This window comes from Aythya fuligula, chromosome 1 (assembly GCF_009819795.1).
Source record: "Aythya fuligula isolate bAytFul2 chromosome 1, bAytFul2.pri, whole genome shotgun sequence".
In the NCBI taxonomy this organism is placed as follows: Eukaryota; Metazoa; Chordata; class Aves; order Anseriformes; family Anatidae; genus Aythya; species Aythya fuligula.
The window spans coordinates 99410349-99430801 of record NC_045559.1 but is presented as its reverse complement, the minus strand read 5'-3'; positions in this window follow the sequence as shown (position 1 = coordinate 99430801).

Here is a 20453-nt window from a genome sequence, read left to right as displayed (position 1 = left end):
AAGATAATTTCAGTCCTACTGGTATAGGTATAGTGATCATTCTGCTAGAAAGTGAAACCTGTAACCTAACCTTCTCTGGCAGTCTTGAACACTTTTATGGCAAGTCTCATTATTAGCTCAGCTCCGATTTACTCAACTTAACTGGCAGATGACAACATGTTGCCATGACAAAGTATACAAACTTTAACATCCACCATAAAGTTTTTTTCATTTTGCTGACTGCTCAAAGCAAGACTCTAGCTAAAACATGTACTTGTTAAAGAAATCATACAAGATGGGGACAAGGACAAAAATCTTGGGATCCTGGACTGAAAATCATCTGGTGTCTTTGAATCCTGAATTTCTCTAAGGTTATGTTTATATGTTAGAATTTAGATCTCTGGTCCATGTTCTTCATATCTCCATGAACAGCACTGTGAATAAGCCACCCCGGATTTAAAACTGTGGCTGCTCAGCTGACATGAATCTTCCTAACATGGATACAACAGATCTACAGATCTCTCCTCCTGCTTCTTAGAAGCTTCTTATGAAGCATAAGAAAAGCTGTTTCAAAAATATTGCCAAAAGACACAGATATGCAAAGGATTTGTAGATTGTGTTCACTCAGATATACAATGTTGTGATCCACTTGAACTCAGTTGACCAAAAATATATAACTAATGCCATTTCAGGTATGTTCTGTATCCAAGGCACCCACATAGAAGACACAGGAGCCATGGCACACCTGCTCCCTTTTGAGGCAAGTGGCTTGGGGCCAAGGAGGTTACCCTAAAGCACGGACTGTTACTACATGCCTACATGTAAATATTTGAATTGTTTTCTGTCTCAGAAAGTTTTAGAATTACTAGAGTTGTTAACATCTACTAAATTTGTTAAGGTTTGCTCTATAAAATTTGTTAATGCTAAAGCTTTATTTATGTATTTTCAAACCAGAAGGCACATCTTAGGACTTGTTCAAGTTCAGCTGAATGCCACTTGCTAATTATGCATCCTAAAAGGTTTATCTACTCCACTCCAAATTCATATTTCCTTGGTAGCAGTCAGTCCAACTTTCTGCAAACATCTCCAAACACCATACAGTTGCTCCATTCATTTTTATCTGGGTTGGAAACCATCATATCATATGCATGGCCAAGAAAGCCAGTCAAGCCTGTCACAATCTGAAAGTCTCTCTTGGAAGTGTTTTGGCACTGAAGACATGCTGAATGGAAGCCAATTGGAAGTGTCATCCAAACAAGGTAATAAACGTAGATAACATACATTCTATGGAAAGTGGGTGTTGCCAAAAGCCTGCTGAAATACCAGAGTTGCAGAACAGTCTCTCCTGACTGACAAACCTCATTGTCTCCTGTAAATAAGACACACACAGAGGGCACAGAAATACCCACAGAAGTGTAGCTGTTTTTTTTTTCCCCCATGGATATCAATACTGCAAGACACTCACAAAATCTTTTGAATTAGCCCAGCATCTTCTACTCTGCTAAATTTTCCCCCCTCTTCCAGAGATGAAGGAAGCAGGGAGAAGAAACAGGAGTTATGGATGTCAACTTTCCTGACTCACTAGGACACTCTGATGCTTTATTTTACTGACATAACTTTCTCTGCTGCATGCCCTACACTCTAATGACATCTTCAATAGAGATAACTGCTACTGATATTTTGTATTCTGACACAAGCCAAAAACACCTTGTTATCCCTTGTAGAACTTTCTCTGAGCTCCACAGAACTGGCTGTTAGAATCACAGCGCCTGCTGTTCTGTCTCCTGTTACTATCAACAGTTCCCCCCGCCCCCCTTAAATTTCTGCTTAAAAACAGAGAACTAGTTATGATTAGCTTCTAGAAGTGAAGACCTAATATCACCTAACAATGATGTTCTTCCCATCATTTTCACTCTGAGTCTTAACACTGGCTCTAGATACAACATTTGATTTTTTATCTTCCTTGAGTTTTGTGCTCTTCACCCATATTCTTTCCTTTATCATTTAATATTTGTACACCTCACTGGGGAGGTAGGTTTGATCTGGCTGCTCCTTTCATATTATGATTTTTATTCATTATTGTATGTGAATTGTTTGATAAACATCAGTGGCACAGAAGTAATTGTAAATCAAGCTGCTTATTTGATCCTCATGTTTGTGACAGCTTTTGTTAGTGTGGTACCTAGCTTGAACTGATGCAGTGCTAATAAATGCAAGCCTCCCATACCAACAGCTATCCTCTCATTAGCTCCCTCTTTCAGCATTCTGTATTTGCAATGCTCAGCAAAGCTGAACTGCAGGAGCAAACAAACTCAAGAATAAAGCTGCCGCTGTTTCCCCTTGCTCCCGAGACCTATGAAATCCATTCCAGCTTTCACATATTTTCTTACATATGTAAATATATACATATAATGCATGCATATAAATCAGCTATTTTGCAGCTACAACTGCATATTAAGATCTGACTTCACTTCATTGTATTCCCTCTAAGTCCTCCCTGCCCCTTCCTAACTGAGGTAGGAAGAACACACTTTGAACACCCATTTCTTTCAGTTCTTCCATTTATCTTCAATCCAAATGGACAGTAGATGGGAAGAACCACTCCCAGACCACATAGCATCCGAACTACAAAAACATTTGTTAGGCTGTTAGATGCAGTTCATTAATGAGCAAAGTGGTGAGCAGGAATCTGTGGTTTAGATTTCAAATTTTGAAAACTAAATTCTTTCAAGTTAAAAGCTTGTTTCCATATTAGAAAGCCAGAGTAGTCCAAACATGTTCCATCTCTACTATTTTGGGGATATTTTTATTTATTTGTACATACACATGAACAAAGAAATGATACAGGAACATAACTCTGCTCTCTATATGTTTTTAAATGCTTGAGTAATTCAGTCTGGCAATGTGTGACCGAATTAGTTTATTCAAGGAGCTCATGTTTGCTTGGGATTTTTGTTCTTTCAGAGGACTGCAGAATAGATAGCAGCACTACATAATAGAGTTGAGCATTGTTGCAGGTTTTTTTCATTAAAGAAAAAAAAAAAAAAAAAGAAAAGCGTTCAGAGCCACGAGTGTTTTGTTAGCATTTAGACCCTAGCAAAACATATCAACCTTGCAATATAACTAAAACAAGTATTTTAACACATTGTTTTAGGAGGTTCAGAAAAAAAATAATCACCACACATCATAAAGTCAACATCTGAATGACAGTATTGCTGTGCTTTCATATACACTAGAATGTTTTATTTCATACTGCTTTGCTTTTAATGCTTCATCCCATTCACAAGTCCAGTGATGGAAGTCACTTGGAACCATGTAATGCTTTTATTACAGTTGCCTCTGTTCTTCCATTTCTCATCATTCCTCCTATTTGTTTGTTACACTGAATTTTTACTCATTGCTTCAAATTAAATTGTTAGCAATTTGGGGAAGTATCATGGTGGATATTCGCATAGTGAATTAGCGTAAGGACACTAAACCCTCTACACTTCTCTTGTTGTCAGTGTCATTCAGGAATGGCTTCCATCTCCCTCCCACTCCAGAGCTAGCAAGAAGCTCCACTACAGCCCAAGCCTTTCCTTCCACAGTCACTGTGGAGATCAGCTATCTCACACGGATGCTTCCTAAAGTGCTGGTGGGAAGAAGGGGACAGAGGAGAGCATAAATCTCAGCTATGTAAATAAGAAAATAAGCTATGAAAATAGCCATGGGGGTCGGGTCAAGACCCCACCTAGTCCAGTATCCTGTCTCTCATGGCAGCCAGCAGAGATTACCCAGGGGAGTAAACAAGAACAAAACAATTAGGAGGAAATGCATCCCTCCGCTATTCCCTGAGCTTGCAACTTCCTCTGCCGAAGGTGTCATCTCTTTATTTAGGGCCTTCGATGGATTTTCTCATCACAGATTTTTTTCCATTCACATCTCATTTCGCACATTTCTAAACTTTATCATTCAGAGCATCCTGTAGCACAGCATTCTGTGTGTTCTTTGCTTCCTACCCTTTATATGAAGAGCTTTCTCCTCTCATTTAGAGAAGCACACCATGCACCAGTTTCATTTAACACTATGCCCATTTCCATTACCCTAATTTTTACATTGCCTTATCCCAAAGATTATTTTACAAATACTTCATGTTTACTTCCAAAGCTGTAATTCAGCTTGATTATTATTATTTATTTATTTATTTATTTTTAATGAAGAGAGTTTCCTGCATAGGGTAAAATCACTACCATAAGAAACTAGACATTGAAATGCAAGAAAAAAAATGGAACTGAAAGTTTAGAAAACTCAATGGATAATAAGAACATCCTTGACAGAGGCAGGATCTGATTCAGACGTTTTGACAATGAAAATTTCATGTATCACATGTAAGCTATTTGTAAACACAAGATCCAATTTAAAGCTTTCCTGACAACATCAATATCGCTGAAAGTCTAAGACATCACCCTGTAGCCATGTTTTCCACTTCTCACAAGACTGGAGTTCAGAAATCAGTGTAAATTTATTTATATTTTCTCCTGCAATAATGTTATCAAGGATACAATCAGAAAGTTCAAGGAACAAGAATTAGAAGAACACCAAGTTGTAAACATGTTTCAAAGTTGTAAACATGTTTCACACTGCTTTATGAAAAAAAAATCTGACAGGCAAAATCAGAAGTATAATGCTTCTTTACAGGAAGGAAGCTGAACAGTGACCCTAGAGAGCTATATAAAATGGCTATCTTTAATGGTGATCTTCATTCTTATGAAGAAAAGCAAATGTCCTAAAAAAACAAAACAAAACACCTTTCTCTAAGTCAATGGAACACAGTAGTTGACAAGGTCTTTTTCTTTCAGGCTACTAATGACCAAAAGGACACGTACAATGATTCTGGAACTAGCACAACTTAACTGAACTGAATAGCTTCCTACAGAAAAAAAATAAATAAATAAAATAAAATCCAATTTATGCAATTTCTTCCACATTTTTTTTTCTGATTATATTACAATCATTAGGAAGACCCTTACATGCTCTTTCAGGAAATAATGGTCCCAATTCTGCAAGCATTGCACATATGCCCAACACCAGCAACTGAGTAATACTATCCCAAATTAATGGGACTACTAACAAGCTTTAAGTTACATAGGGGAACATCTTCAGTGTAAGAGCCTCAGCCTCTAAACAGTTTCTTTTATACTAACTCAACTTTCCAATTGCTAGAACAGAAAACAATTGTTAGGAAGAAGCAAAAAAAGTTATTTTTTTTTCCCCTCTGCAAAGAGCAGCACCGCCCAAGTGCCAAGGTTGTACCAAAGGAACTGACATAGAACAGAGCACAAAATAAAACTGGAAAAAAAAAAAAAAAAAAAAAAAAAAACTAAAAGGCAAAGAAAGAGAAAGTCAGCTTAGGGGAAAATTCATAGATCAGGAGAAATACCTCATGACAAACTGCCCAAGGAAGAAGTGCAGATACTTAAAGAGATGCTGATATTTTCAGAGACAGAAGTAGGAAGAAGAAAAGATTGAAAGTTGTGGATTTGAATCCCTGAAGGGAACATTAAACTAAAATAAAAAAAAAAAAAGGTTATTCAAGCACATTAATGTAGAGCCTATTTGTACATTCTGTAGTTGAAGCAAATATTCAGAACTAAGGAAGATTACAACTATTTAAAAAGTTGTGAAGACAACCTCTTATACGCTTGTCAAGTTAGACAAGAAAAGACAGGATTGAGAAAAAAAGGATTTTACTGTTCAAGATTTTAAGCTAATGTGCTAATCATGCTACCTCCCCCTCCAGTTCTAACTACTGTCCTCCCTCTCCAGTAGAGTAACAAGCTACGTGAACAAGTGAGGCTGATTCCCCAGGTGGTCACACTTTTACCTGAAGGAATATTTCATTTATGTTAGATGTAAGAGGTACAAGTACTTTTATGTTACAAGGATCCTCTAGGGCTTCTGTGATTAGATAGATACTCTAAGATTACCTGCTACTTCTCCTCCCCCTTCCCCAAGTACTTATTTTATTTAAACTTCCAATGCAGAAGAGAGTCAAGATTGAGGGCAGAAAATAAAAATGAGTAACACTATCTTAATGAGTAACCATATCAAGTTTTTTCTATAGAAATACGCTATGGCACTGTAAGTGTATTCTCACCGTCAGTTCTCACCCTAAGACACAACCAAACAGACAAGACGTGGCCATCTGCACTGGAGTAAAAAGCAGGACATTTGATGGATTCTTGGGAGATGCCAGTTATTCTGCCACTGCACATGACCCAGGTACCCATGGACAATCATTAATTCTTTAGCTTCTGCTCAGCAACTGTGGAACACGCCTTCAACATTAGCTGCTACTGCTTTCTAAAGTGTCACAGGTTGCAGAATAAAATTAACCACTAGGATCACTGGGGCCTTCCGAGAAGTTGTTGGTGTGGGTGATGTAAGAAAGGAGTAGAGGAGATAGTCAGCTCTATCTGCTGCTCACAAAGAGGAACAGTTACACAAGGTAGAGGTCAAGGGCAGTCTTGACTGTAGTGACTACATGATTTGTCATTTTAAGATCCTGAGAAGAATGAGCAGGATCAATAGTATTACAATCCTGGACGTCAAAAAGCATGTAGTAGCCTCTTCAGGAACCTGCTTGGCAGGATCCCATGGGAAACTGCCTGGGAGGGCAAAGAGACTGAGAAAGTCTGGCCAATGCTCAAGGACAGCCTTGTCATAGCACAGAAACAGTTCATGCCACCTTACAGATAGTCAGGCATGCATGGCAGAAGGCCAGCACAGATAAACGAGGATGGCTCCTGACTGAGTTCAGACAGAAGGAAGTACACAGAAGCTGCAAGCAGGGACAGCTGCTTGGGAGGAACACGCAGACACCGCCTGCCCACATAGGAATAGTCAGGAGGGCTGAGCTGGAGTTCAAACTAGCAAGGAAAGTAAAGGGCAGGATGAAAACTTTCTGTAAGTACACTGCTAGAAAAAGGAAGACAAAAGTGGGTCAAGTTCACTGTTCAGTGTGGCAGGAGACCTAGTAACAAGCGTAACAAGCAACATGGAAAAGGCTGAAGTAGTCTGTGCCTTTTTCTGCATCAGTTTTCACCGATAAGTCTCAATTACAAGACATGCTTATAGACAGGTGAGTCCTTTCTGGAACCCTCCATATGGGACCTCCCTCCCCCCCCAGTAGCTATCATTTACTACAAGGCCAGCACACACCACGTGTTCTTGTCAATAAAACCTAAAAAAAAAAGTCCTTAAAGTTTTTTTTTGTTTGTTTGCTTTCCTAAATATAATAGCCTGCTTGTAAAAGTGCATTCATTGATATAACTTGTACCTTCTATTCACATAAAGGCATGCCCAAGATACTATTCCATACGAAATACTGGTTGTAAAGGCATTTCACAGTCCTAATGAGGTGGTCTGTATCTGCCAACTTATTGCTCAAGAGACACACAGTTTGATGATCTGAATAGTTTCCCGTGCTGGCTGCCTGTCATGTAACCAACAGCAGAGCCATGCTTGCACCAGCAACCTACCAGTCCAGCAGTCAGGGCAAGCCAGCCAGAAAGGTCAGGCAAGGTGGGTAACCGGGTTACCCAGCCGTCACATTTCATTCCAGCTTTTGATTGAGTGACAGTAACCTCCAGAGAGCCACTGTCATCTTCTCCTTTCCTCAACCCTCAGGTGCTCAGTAAGTCCTACAGCTGTCAGATGTGAAGAACTGGGTAGGTAGCCCATCACGTCTAATCCCACTGGGAAAGTACACTAAGTGGGAAATTACCTACTTTAAAAAGCCACTGTTGTCAGGTTAAAAGCAAATTGTTATTCAGGATGCTGCTGGAGAATAACCAAGAGCTATTCAAACCTTTCCATCAAACACAATAAAAGGAAAAAGGGAGAAAGCTTGCTGTGTATACAAAAGAACATTACTGCAGGCCATATTTCCTGCTATAAGGCAAACTACTGTGCCACAGGAAAAAAAATATTTGTGATTGATTTGTACTAATCAAACTTGATAGTTTATTTATATGAACTATTGATTTTTCTGTTCCTCTACCACTTCTATATTACTTATCTAGCATCACTCTTGTAATTTATTTTTGTATGTGTATGTATATGATTTTAAGCATGTTTTCTGAAAACTAGAGGCCTGAAACACCTCCCATCTTAATACTTACTTTTCTGATTTGTGTTCCAAAACTTAGTGCCAGCCTCCAGAAACACACAACTGTTACAGCATTGATTCATACAAACTGACAAAGATTGACAAACTTTTTCAAACAGAAAAGACGTCTGGCCCATGTCAAATATTCTGCTTCTGATGCTTGTTGTCAGTACTAATAGAGCAGACGTGCTCCCTCTTCTGTTGTTCATAGAAGTCATGCCAATAGAGAGCCAGATGTGCAAATCAAAGTTTTGTACATTTTGCACATTTCTGATAGGGGCAGAACACTGGCAGAAAGACTTAAAAGTTTGGGTTTTCACTTTTTGTCAACCCAGGAAGATTATTTGTTGAATATAATTTCTTTCCACTCGTCTTCAGATATTTTTGTCATTCAGTTTTGTTGTTCGTGGTGTGTTTTTTGTTTTGTTTTTTAATTAGTGACACATTGAGATACTGAAGCAAATCAAGATGAATAGAGCTAGAAAAAAGTAAGATGTAATAATCTCACTTCCTTTCCTTTTTTTTTTTTTTTTTGTTCCCCAGAGAATATAGCATTGTATCACAGAGAATGCTTAAAATGACACAAGCTGAACTTGAAGTAGAGGAAAAATTACACATTGGCCTTCTGAACATGGATGGATTTCAACTCTCCCATTTCCTTTAAGTGTTTCAGCTCACACATCTGAGTGATCCATTAAGTATCAATTCTGTTCCATAACTGGGTGACTCTGACCCTTAGGAAGAACGTTAAGTCATACTTTCTGAAAATTACTAGCACGACATTTCCATTGTGAATATAAACTTTCAAAGGTGAAAAAGGTGTAGAGTATATTACAAAGTGTACAAAAACATGAAGTTGATTCTACAGTGAGGGGGATTAAAAAAAAAAAAAAAAAAAAAAAAAAAAAATCAATCATTCACCATCAAGAACAGTTGTCCCAGGGAAAGACTTTGGTTGCCCTGACTTTGCTGTAGCCCTATGATTCCCTCCTCATTTGAAGATCCACTGTAGGTTTATATATTTTCTAATGTGCTTGACATGTTGCTCGTTCTTTGAGCTGCATCTGAATTTCTGAAAATTATTGCTTTTGTACCAGAGTCTGTCTTATGGTAAGCATTCAATTATATTGGCAGGAAGCTTTGGAAGGGAGCCATTTGCCAGCTTTTTAAATACAAGTGTACAGATATGATGCTACAACAGCAGGTATGGAAAAGGAACAACTTGGGTATGTGAAGCGATCTTACTCAGGTCTGTTCTCATATTTCTAGCATGCACCCATTGGCAACAAGTCATGTCTGCTTATGTATCTTACTAGAAATTGAACTAAATTCCCTTACAATTTAAGTTATAACTGTTTAGCATTATATCACATCTGATCCTGGAATATAACCACACATTAATTCCTCTCTGAAGAAATCCATGTAGAATATGGATAGTACTAGGTCCAGCACTTGTCAGAAGTATAAGCTAGCTTGTTTAGCAAAATTCACATTATGCAGACTGGTTCAAAGACAACAATAAGTGCTTGATGTCTTGCTGGTGAGTGTATTCAGAGCTTTGAAGACAATTACTTTTGAAAAAACAAAAACAACCCTGCCATTCCCCTGTTAGATGTACTAGCAAAATTCCTATTTAATCACCTTTGTCTTGTCAGTTTTTTTCCCTTGACTTGCTCATTTATGTCTCCTAGGGGTTTAACTAGCTTAGAAGACACTTCATTTTTACCCAATTGTTGAGAACCCCAGACAACTGCCCATTAAGACCCTAACAGTGACACAAAAAACAGATTTACTTTTGCATCTGAGACTAACAATTAATCATCCTGTCTTCAGAATCTATGAATACAGGATCTATGAAGAGGAGAAAGTTAAAACCATGAAACAGATCGACTGACATTGAAGTTTCACAGCAGTAGATTTAAGGAAGAAATATGTAAGCTAACATACTGATGAGGAACTTTATTCAAGGGGGTCCCTAAATACAGATCAGCTCTAATTCAGTCTGCCAGTAATTTCCCTAATTTAATTAGGTACCAATAAGAATTTTAAGTTCATGAAGATTTAATTGAGTAAGGCTTTGGAATAAAGCTAAGCTTTTCAATTTATGCATAACAAATGTGAAATGTGATTAACCCATTTCAGCTGTTCATATCTTTCCCTGTTCTTAACCAGTTCTACTAAAATATGATAAGAAACCTTGCTATGGGTTAATATACCAATATGTATTTCTAATAAATTTCCTCATTACATTTTCTGTCTTTCTGGCGATCATGCTGCCAGCTTCTAACTGGGATAAACATGTGTTTTGCAACTTGGGAATTATTATCCAGTCAGGTAATGGCACAGTTTCAGATTCCCAGGAAACAGCAATCTTGCAGGCTTAAAGTTACTAGCTTACAGTACATAATTCTAGTAACACCATCTCCACCACTGCATAGAAGACCAGTGATATATAGTAGAACGTCTTCAAAAGGAAAAAAAAAAAAAAAACAACAACAACAAAAATCAAACAAACAAAACATAAAAACACACCTGTGTCTATTGTAGCAAGAAAGTAATCAATAACTCAAAAAAAAAAAAAAAAAAAAGTAGATGACAATTCACATTTTTGACTCACACACAATTTCTGTTTATATTAATTCAATTGCCTCTCTCCCTTCCTCCTCCACATTTGCAGATGTAAAAAGCAATGGAGGTCTTTAGAAATTTAGGCTAATATTAAATTCCATATTAGTCTCAAGATTTGAAGCTTTAACAGTAGAATTAATAGCTATCAATCCCACAGAGGAACAGCTCCTTTTCAAAAGACTACCAGATTCATTCAGGGAATACTTATACTGTGTTCTACCTAATAATTTAACATTTCAAAAACAGGACTTTGAAATGAAATATGATTTTAGAGCACTCTAAGGAAGTTTTAAAAGTTCTCTGAGGAATAAACATTATACTTATGGCTGTTTAACAGTGTGAGATCATGAAGTTCAAAAGAGGATTTAAATGTGAATTATAAAGCAACTATTAAAAACACATGCATATGCTAGTTCCTGAGTCAATACAGGGAATATGTTTCAACTTGAGTTAAAAATTAGTTTATATTACTGTGACAGAGTCCCCATACACACACCCTATGAAAATCACATACAGAAGAGTTGGATGGTATTTGAATCTCATTCCCAAATTTAATTATATGCACGCTGTCATGTCCAATCTACAGGTGGTACTGATAGCGTGGAAAAAGGCTCCTTCACTAGACTAAATTATTCTGCCTTATAAATAGCTACCTAATATGTGCAAGGAGTTTATCAGCTTTCAAAATGCTACAGCACAAAAAAAAAGAAAAAAAAAAAATTAAAAAAAAAAGTTTCAAACCAGGAACATTCCCAGAAAGCTACAGAAAACAAACCAAGGAAGTCTGAAGAGAACCATGTTAATTACTAAGATACATTTTCAGTGAAAAACAAAAAAGGGCACAACCAGGCACTCCAGCTGGGAATGACACCGTCTACATGTTCTGCTCTTGCACCAGCCAACACCACACCAGGAAAAGAAATCCCAAGCTGCCCAGTGCATTCTCCAACAGAGGCATCTTCTGTAAGTCATAGAATAGGTAAGCAAGATCAAACTAGCAAGAGATGCTAGCCAAAATGGGAAAGGAACTGTGAAAGATTGCAAGTAAGACCTTGGAAATACATTGTTACTGTACTCTAATGTTACATTATTCAAACAAATTGGTATACACAAACATATCAGCCCTACATTTCATCTCATGATAAGACTGACAAGGCACTTCATCTCTGGAGGTAAAGTGATCTTTACAGATGTGGCTGGGAAAGTCACTTTTTTTTTTTTTTTGACTACATTTTCTAGTCTTCCCTCTTTTATGCAATATTACTGGACTGTAATATTAGACACTAGTAAGGATATTAGACAAAAATCCTGTTCTGGTTTGAAAAACTAGATATTGCATGACTCCAAACAACAACAAACCCACAAGCGGTGGTTTATGGAAAAACAGGAAACATGAAAGTCCTAATGTTCAATTTTAATGTGTTCTTCTGCTAATTTTATTTAGAAGGTGAAAGGATTAAAACTTCGTTAGGGAAGCCCTAATATAGGTCGGACCTTATCAACCAGCAAGGCTGAAAGTTCAGGTAACGTGGAAGTGACCCAGGTAAAAGCACATTATGCTAACTGAACTCTTACCAAGCTTCACTGGCAGCTGGCCACTAGCTGTTCCATGATATATAAAAAAGGAATCTTGGTAACCAATGACTAATGTTTTTCTTCAGAGACTAATAGAAACTGAAGTTTCCAAACTATGCCGAAACATTACAGATAAACACTTGTGGTTTGTGCTAGCCAGTTTATTCAAATTGAAGTTTTATCTTCTGGGGAGGGCAGTGTGTCTGTAAGATGTTTCTGAAGAGCTCTTTGAATCTCTCCTGTGTTTTCTTGTACTGAATAACAAATGCTGAACACTCGTAGAAATCCACATCACATTGTCTCCTTCAGTAAACGGGTGGCAGTAAGTGATGCCACACTTCCCTGCCATACTGCATCCGAAAGCATTACCACTGGTACTGAACAAACAGAATGGAATAAATATTGATGGAAGGTTTTTTTCCCCTCTGTTTAACCAGACTTGCAACCTTTTGCCCCTTGCTTCATGAAAACCAAATTCAGTCTACAATCACACAGCAAGATGAGAGAATCCTCTGTTTGGGACAGGTGAAGAGAAATTGTTTCCAGCATGGTGACAATAGGCAGCATAAAATTAAGGTGTTTTCTTCATCTTCACTGTTCAATTACTGCATGTAGTTAGCTTTGGCGGGTGAGTCTTAAGCCAAGTGTTTTCTTATTATATTCAGAATATATCTGATCAAATTCTCATTTTATTTTACACTGTTCTGCAATATAAATCTGAATTTATTAAGCTTTCAGGATTCTGGAACTTTCCTACAGGGACCTGAACGCTCTCAGCTTTGCTGAAAGATTTTCCTATACCCAGATGCTAACATCTAAGCAGCACAGAGACACTACAGACTTTGTGCATAGCCTTCTGAAGCACAGGGGGCCTGAACAAGTTCAATAATACGTGAGGTACTGAAGGCTATCAAGGGAGACCATTCAGCAGAAGCAAAGCAGAGCAGAAGACAGCAGCTCCTTTTCTGTATGCAGGATTCAGAGCAAATACTGCAAAGCATACAGTAAAACCAGGCGAAGCACGGAGTGCTAGTTCAGGACTAGCCACTTGATATATTACAAGGTCATTTCCCCTCTGTCTTTTTGTTTTTAAAAGAAAAAAAAAAAAAAAAAAAAAAAAAAAAATTTAGAAAGACATTTCCATGACTTCAGGTGCTCCAGAAACACCAACAGGGCAACTCTGAAAAGGCACTGCTGCATTTGAACTGTGACAATGTGACAAGACTGGCTCTACAGCGGACTTCTTGGCTGAAGAACTTTAACTGATTCCAAGGGAGATTAAAAGGTATCGCTATCTGCAGAATAGACTCTGTTTACAAAACATGGGTAAAACGGGACGAACATTCAGAATACAAAAAACAAAACCAATCTGAATAGGCTTACTCTGTCAAGTAGGAGACTAAATTATTTTTGTTTAAAAAAATAATAATCGTACGTTAGAGCATCAAATTAGCAGTTTCACAACTAGTGACAAAAGCAGACAAATATTTAAGGGATACATTGTAAGGCCATGAAGAAAAATGCCTTCCTGATTTCAAGAGCAAAGCATTGTAACAAGAAATAAGGAAAAAGTCAGAGTACGAAGAGTAAAGTGAGCCAATTGAGGCACAGTAATTGCAGGAGGGAAAGAAGCAGGCAAGGAAAGGAAAAAAAGAATGATTTTAAAAGAATGATTCAGTGATAGAAAAGGACAGAAATGAGTATCAACAAAATAGAAAATGGGCTGTTCAGAGAAAACCAAGAAAAAGAAACATCAAAATACATAAGGGGAGAATGCTTGTAAAGCAAAAAAAGATGAGCAGACAGCACATTGTTACTGTCAATGAAATAAGCACTTTTTGGCCATCATTGTTATTTTAAAATAAAAAAATATTCTCTACCTTCTTCCTTCAATTCCTTCTTTCCAACTTCTGTGTTACTAAGTTACACCTGAAAATTTTCTGGTTTTGAGATGGTAGAATTTTGTCCCCCTTATACTAATCTCAGATACATACATACATATATATATTCATTCGTCATTTAAACTGTATGGCCCATCTTCTATTCTGTTTAGTTTTCCCCGGAGATACGCTCTACAAAAGGCACTGTGTAGTAGAAGACCTATATTTAGGAAATTGCCATAGCATTACAGAGTAAGAAGCTTTGCTGAATTCCTTATTCTCTTGCTCTTTTCTAAAATATTTCACTGCCCAGAGATTTCCTTCCAGCAGATGTAACAGAGGGGAATGCAATTGCAAAGGGAAAAAAATAGTTTAAGATGTACTAAGCCTCTCTGATTATAATTAGATTTGCACATGTAAAGATCTAAATATGATGCATATGTCTCTGCATCTCTACTCCCACGTGTGTGCCCATGATAGCAGTCAACCTTCACAGAATGTGTGTGTGATGAGAATGTGTAGCATCTGTCAGATGCTCCAGAGTTTAGTTAAACCAAACTTCCTAAGAGGAGGCCCAAGAAGCTGTAAAATCATTTTAAGGATGTTTGCCTGATCTACTTCTATCATTTTATCTAACGTGGCTTGTTTTTCAGTTGTCCGATGACAGAATAGCAGCAAAAAAAAAAGCGTTCAGGGAAGATTAACCATTCTCCAGTTCAAACCAAAGCAGCTAGGAGCTTAAAGTGAAAGATCAGATATGAAAATTATAAAGTAGCTATATCAATCCCTTCAATTCCCCTGCTAGAAAAGGTTGGGGGAATGTGTGCGTGTGTGTATCATAGTCAGGCCTTTCTAGTTTCCACCATCCATCTGTTCTGCTCCTTCCCCACCTCCAACTTATAAATTAGGTTACCATCAAACAATTTGAAGCTTGAGACTCACCAAAAGAAATACCAAAAAAGGATAAGAACTTATTTCAGCTAAATATCACTGTACCATATAATGAAATTAACTCCAACCTATATTATCTTTAAAGTAAACAAAATCCCCTATTGATTCTATGAAGAGAAGGCTCCAGGGACACCTCACTGCAGCCTTCCAGTATTTAGAGGGGGCTTAAAAAAAAAAAAAAAAAGATTGAGAGCAACTTTTTGTTCAGGCAGACAGTAATAGGACAAGGGGGGATGGTTTTAAACTAGAAGAGGGTAGATTTAGATGAGATATTAGGAATAAATTCTTTACTCTCAGAGTTGTGAGGCACTGGTACAGGTTGCCCAGAGTAGCTGTGGATGCCCCATCCCTGGAGGTGCTCGAGGTCAGGCTGGATGGGGCTTTGGGCAGCCTGGTCTGGTGGGAGGTGTCCCTGCCCATGGCAGAGGGTTGGAACTGGGTGAGCTTTAAGGTCTCTTACAACCAACCAACCCAAACCATTCTGAGATTAAAGATACCTGAATGATGTTCTTAGCCCCCAAATCTGTTTTATGTGCATAGATGTATTTCTGATTATATAGAGAGAGAGATAGATAGATAAATATATATCCCAAAGACAGGTTCAAATAATCAAGGAAGGAGAACAACAGTGAGGGAAGAGAAAATGATTAAGGCTTCAGAATGCTCCTGTAAATGGGAACTGATATTGAGGAGTTCAGTTGGGTGTGCTCTTGCGTAAGTGGTCAGCAGCAGAAATGGATCCCAGCAGGAGGAAAGATGGAGTTTCAAAGACCAGCTAACTCTATGTAGGCATCACAGAACACTGTGTTTGTCTCTGAGATTGCACTATGTGCCTTAAACCAGTGCATGTCTACTCCTTGCAACAGATCCAGTCACGATATTCAGCAGGTAGTAAGTGGGAAGAAAAAAACCTTTTGGAGCAGCAGTAATTTAGGTGCAACACATGCAAAATCTAGGTGCAGCAAATAGTGGTATTTAAAAAAGTCAAAACCAGAATCTGGGCAAGCTAATTGCTCCTGGTATTAAGTTTCCTTATCGGTGGGTGACGTTTTTTTGGTTTCATCAGTTCATTACTGTAAATTCATGCAACATGAGAAGAAACATCTTTACTGTGTTACTGCAGTTTTTAACAGTAACAGAGAAGTACTGACATTCAGTGTCTTCTCATGTAAGTGAGTACTACGCCAAATAGCAGTCTGCATAATAAAATCCCAACACACTTACTTGAGCAGCACTAGTCATGAACGAAGATATTCTGAAGGTTATGTATCAGGATAAGGGTCTGGGAATTTTGATAACATTTTTTGATGTGAATAGTACAGGTCTTACTGGAATGCAAAATTCAATTACTCATCTATTGGAATATAATTCTGATGGGAAGGGCTGCAGAACTAAGTAAACAGCCTCTCCATTCCCTCTTATTATTTTACCAGTCGACATCATCAAAAATACATCCCTTTTTCTCCCTGGTTGAGCTGCATTCATTTACTAACCTGATATGAATAATCACACGATAATAAACCTTCCCTCCTCTTCCTCATGTCTACTCCAACAAGATATCACAAGAAGGTTCATTAGCCACTTGATAAAAAATTATAACAAAAAAATGTCTGGAAGTGAGACTGTAAGACTGTACAGATGTCCCTCCATTATGTCCAAATGTCACAAGGATTTCGATACATCCCAAATACTCTACTGATTTCTCACTGATGTCATATACAACAAGTACAGAAAGAAAGAAAAACGCTCTGGGCTCTTCTGGTCCAGCAGCTGCCTAAAACCAAGTGCATTTCTCAACTGGAAAAAAATACTTCAAAAACTGCAGAGGCACCCAGTAAACACAAATAGAATAACATGAACTAAACCTTACTAGATGATAGGATAAGATAGATTTTTCTTTATTGCATACTGGCAGCAATTCAAATACTATTAACTTCAGATGCTATATTACTACATTGCAAAGAAGTTTTGTATGGGTACAATACACAGACTGTAATTTGTTGCTATCTATTTTATTTTTGGCTGTTGCGAATAGTCTTATTTTTGTTCTTGGTCTTACTTTAGAGCACTGAATGTTGCACTGAAAACACAGCCTCATTTCTTTCTGATTAATGAACATTAGCTACTATCCTGGAAAGGGAAGAGGGAGAGAGAAAGATGAGTCACAAGATAATAAAAATGTTTTAACCCAAGGCTGAACATTTGGATAAGCGAGAATGTTCATCTAGCAGGAGTGGGAAAAAAAATTAGTAGCTTCCACTAATGTCGAGAATGTTTTAAGATGCCAAACAGCTGATTACTGTGGTTCAGGCAGAATACATGGACAAATACAAGTCCTCCTTTAGCAGACTAAGAGCTCATTTGAGCATATAATTGTATTTCAGGCAAAAAGGATATGTTGTTTAAAGAAAGAGGGAGGGGGTGGGAAGCACACAGACTAGTTCATTTAATCAGGCCAGAAAACAAAACTCTCAAAAGACTTCTCGCCTCATGCATAATGAAATATTTCAGTGGTAGAGGCTGCCCCTGCCTTTTATGGGGACTTGATTTAAATCAAACACATTTTGAATTTTGAGGACCTTCATGTTTGTTTTATACTATCTCAGAATTATTGAAGTAGATGAGGGGAGACAAGTATCTCAATGAGTTAATGAGAAGCACAGGAAAAGCTGAAACAACATACAGAAGCCATCCTAACAAGCCAACCTTTTCCAAGACAAGGTTATTTTCACATCACACACATTATTTATATTGCAGTAACATCTGACAGCCTCATCTGTGGACCAAGACATTGCTATGCAATGCGCTGGACAACGCACAACAATTAGGTTACTGCCACAAAGTGCTTTTCATCCTTTTATAACTGATGGGAAAAGATAATCACTAAAATACGGACCTTCCTTTTTCCCTCTAAGGTATTAAAAGCTATTCATAAGAACTAACCAGATTACCCTCCTCTTGAATCACAAAAACCTTTGCCTGCTCTGCTGACTCCACCTCCCCACAGTGAAGAGTGTTGCACAGTAACAGACCCATCAGTACACAACAGTGCCTCATGGCTCCATTTCAACTGCTAGCAGGAAAAAAAAAAAAAAAAAAAGAAAAAAAAAAAAGGACCTCAGGACCTCAGCTCTACCTAGCCTCTTGACAACTGTTTCACCACCTTGTTAAAAATGATAAAAATGCAGGAAGCATACTGTGGATGGTTTTTGTCAGAACAAGAAATTCATGAACAGAGAGGGAGATAATAGGTCTAGTTTTTGCCAGATCAGAATTGCAGAAGTAAACAAGTACCAACAAATTAATAAACACGGAGGGGGGTATATGTACTTATTCCAATGGCTTAGGAGCAATCTTTTTCTCTGCTACTCCAAGTAAATAAATAAATAAATACAAAAAAGATTCTCTCTTGGTCAAAAGAGCTGTGAAAGACTTGCACAAAAATAACAGACTTGGTTGGCAAGAGGAGAGCTCTCCTACCCACCTTGTGCAAGTGGCCTCCTCAAATTCAAAAATATGCTGCAATTGCTGGCAAAGTGTTTTCACATTGTCTGTGTGTGGGCAGTGACATGTGTGTACTGTAACTTGCTCAAAATTTAAGAAAAGAAACATGCACTTGGTCTCAGACTGTCAACAGCATTAGCAGCAGCCCTCTAGTCTCATTAATAAAAAAAAAAAAAAGTATTAAAATCGTATGCTAGACTAAAGCGTGTCTCTTCTGCAACTATATTGTTGACAAAGCTTAAATATTCCTGTCTTATTGTTATGAATACGAAGTGGTTTAGATGATAAATTTGTTTCTGGAGTCAGGTGGTTACCCTCAGTAGCACTACTGAGCTGTTGAATAAAGTCAGGGAAGCAAGGGCATTTTTCTATTTCTTTCTCTTGTAGCAATAGGAAACCAGGAGCAGCTATGTCAAACACCTTGACACCTTTGATCGACCTGTTTGTTGGTATACTGCCATTCACAGTGTAGCTCAAACTTATAATGTAAAGGCATGATCATTTGTCTCAGCAGTTAAAACTAACACTGAAAAGCTTTTCAGAAAAAATACCATATTTATAAAACGGGAAAGCAATATAAATACTCTTTTCCTCTGTGGCTTTATGAAATAGAGCAACGAAGTAACAACTATCACACGTCTGTTACTGAGCTCAGTGGTTAGGTATACGTTTAATAATGAACCCTGCAAAATAAAAAATACAATAAAAAGATTATCACCTGTCTAGCTATGTGATAAGGATTGCAAGGAAAAGCAAGCCAAGATCTTGTGACTGCTGTTGAAGTAAGCCCAAAGGAGCCTGCAGGATCTGCAATTTCCCAGGACAAGGAACACACAGGGGAAATCGCCGAATGCAGTGATTGTGGCACCAGTTACGCAGATCTTTCACAGGTTACGTTTAGAAAGAGTTGTGTCTAAATTCTGGTCTCCACAATATGAAAAGGATGTCAGGGTGCCTGAAAGCATCCAGAGGAGGGCAACAAGGCTGGTAAAAGGCTGGAGGGCATGTGCTGTGAGGAGAGGCTGAGGACACTGGGGTTCTCTGGTCTGGAGAAGGAGGCCAAGAGGCGGCCTCACTGCTCTCTGCAGCTTCCTGAGGAGGGGAGGCAGAGAGGGAGGTGCCGGTCTCTGCTCTCTGGGAACCAGTGACAGAACACAGGGCACAAAGCCATTCCTGAACCTGGGGAGGTTCAGACTGGGCACTGGGAACAATTCACTTCCCATAAGGGTGGCTGAGCACCACAGCAGGCTTCCTAGTGAGGTCCTTGGTTCCCTGAGTCTTCAGTGTTCAAGAGGCATTTGGACACTGCCCTCAGGGATATGCTTTGACTTTCAGTTAGCCCTGAAGTGGTCAGGCAGTTGGACTTGATGACCCCTTCCAACTAAATTGATCTATTCTAATTTCTCTACTAGGTGCTACTGTGAGCATGGAGGTCTTCTGGGGATGCTCTCTGAGCAGGTAAGCCTCTTAAGTGCTATAGATTCAAAGGAAAAAATATTTTATATAAATATATATATGTAATGTACACGTAATAAAAAATGAATACATTTTTAATGTGTATATACACACACACACTATCCTGGTATCACAAGCTCACATAAGAACTAACTAATCATGGCACAGCATCAGTTTGTCCTAAAGGAATATTAACACTGGGAACTCAGAAATTATCACCAGGTATCATATGTCACTTCCTTCACACTGCTGTATCTAGTCTTAGTTGCTGAGGCCTTTAATTACTTGGGTCACAAAAATCACTACCTTCTACTTTCAATTTCACTTCACTG